Source organism: Phascolarctos cinereus, unplaced genomic scaffold (genome assembly GCF_003287225.1).
Source record: "Phascolarctos cinereus isolate Bilbo 61053 unplaced genomic scaffold, phaCin_HiC Scaffold_1;HRSCAF=81, whole genome shotgun sequence".
NCBI lineage: Eukaryota > Metazoa > Chordata > Mammalia > Diprotodontia > Phascolarctidae > Phascolarctos > Phascolarctos cinereus.
Window position 1 is genome coordinate 99552894 of NW_027555514.1, and position 2122 is coordinate 99555015.

The following is a 2122-nucleotide window of genomic DNA, read 5'->3' on the forward strand; positions in this document are numbered from 1 at the left end:
TTATGCCATTCTTCTGGGGTCCAAAGACACAAATTAGTGCCTTCAAGGAATTGACATTGTACTGGGAATACAAGCTGTGTTTCCAGTTGAGTTTTGAAAGGAATGGAAAAGAAAAAAAAATCAGGTCATAACAGAAAAGACTTTTCCAGCATAATCATCTGAGGTAAATAAATTAGAAGAGTCTAATGTCTATCAATGGGGACAGATTTGTGGTCAGCTGAAGCCCATGATTCATTTTAGCTGTGGTGTGAGAGGCAATTGGCAGCCCTCTGGATTACTGAAGAATGTGAACATGAAGTAGCAAGAAATCTTGTTTCTCTATTATTTTGAAGTTGACAAAGTGCTTTGCTCTGGGTAACCTCCTGAGGTAGGTAGAGAAAATACTATTATCTCCATTGTGTGTGTGTGCATGTATATGTATGTATGTATATACGTGTGCATACATATACATATACATATACAAATTGCATATGTTTATAAAGTATATATTGAATACACACACACACAAACACACACACACAAACTGCACTTTTTTTCTTCCTAGATGAAGAAAGAGAGGCTGATGGAGCTGAGTGACTTGCCCATAATTACCCTTGCCAGTAATTGAGGTGTATCTGACTATTCATTGCAGGATAGACACAGAGGCAGATAAAAAGGATTCCACCAACATGTGGGCATAAGGAGTTTAGACCCCAGGACAGTGGTTATTCATTTGGCTATGAGGGAGAGTATAAGAACAAAAGACAACGAAAGGGAAAATCACAATGAAGTGAATTAAATGTTGAACTTGGAATTAGGAAGAGCTGGGTTCAAATTCTGCCTCAGGCATTTAGCAGTTGTTTGACCCTGGACAAGCCACTTCATCTCTAAGGGCCTTAGTACCTCATCTGTAAAATGAGAAAGTTAGCCTCCAAAATACCTTTTAATTAACTGTAAAACATTATAGAGGAGGGTAATTAAGAGAGCTTAGGTAGTGGGAAAAGAGATAATGGAAATGAAAAGGCAGGGCCAAAGTGATTGTATTTGTATCCCCAGTGGTTATTACAGTGCCAAAACATTAAAAGTATATAATTAAACATTTTCCTTCCTTTCTTTCTTCCTTCCTTCACTCTTCCTTTCTTCTTTCCTTTCTGTCTTAGGCATTGATGTCATAAACAGCAATATTGATAATGCTCAATATTGATTACTCATATTGATCACTTCAGAGCTAAATTCCCCTTATGCAGCCTCTCAGTCATGAAGCATCTTCTTCAGAGCCTTTCTCAGTTTTAAGCTGTTCAGGACAATGAAGGCAGGATGGATGGAGATGCCAGCATAGGTCAATGCCTCAAATACCCAAAACCTAAAGCTGCAAATTGAAATAGGTGCTATGGCTGTGATGATCAGAAGCAGAACGTTTGATATATAGAGGATGAGAAAGAAGAAAAGTGACTTCAGGGTTGTAATGTGAAACTGCATACTTGGATCCTGAGGACCAGCATTATGGTGCTGCATATTCCCCAAGTGTTGGCACAGGGAGGAAATGAGCAAAATGATGGGTACCAGGAAGAAGAGGAAATTAATTAACAAAATAAATATTTGCAGTGGCATGAAAAAAATGCCTCTGAAATGCATGTATCCTATTAACCAAAGTGGTCTTTTCTAAGTAATTTCCAGAGACTGGAAATTGGAAAACAAGATAGGTCTTTACAAAATGTGAGATGAATAACAATGCAGATATCAGTAGGGACCACAACAGCAGCCAGGGGACAAATCAGGATATTCTCCACTTCAGCCAGAGGAAGATTGGGTGAGCAAAGGAAGAAATTTTCACACAGAAGAAAATGGCAAGCCAGGTGTTGAAACAGAATGTGGTTGTGTTAGTAAAATTTCAGAAAATACCAGGGTATAGACTTCTTTTAGTTGGAGAGAAATATGTGTAAAAGTCACTAAGAATGGTTGCACACTGCAAAAAGAAATGGGAGATGCCCAGGCTTGCCAAGATCATGTCACCAGGAGGCAGGGTCCAACATCACACCCATTCCCTGCCCAGCGCTATGATGATGAAACCATTTCCTAGGATTGCCACCATAGACTCCAGGAGAAAGAAGATCATGAATAGGAGAATGAGTAGGCTGGGCAT

At 39.2% G+C, this 2122-nt stretch overlaps 1 pseudogene; it reads right to left on the reverse strand.

The window, feature by feature from the left end:
- Window positions 1-1230: 1230 nt before the first annotated feature.
- LOC110216290 (taste receptor type 2 member 134-like) lies at window positions 1231-2122 on the reverse strand (annotated as a pseudogene).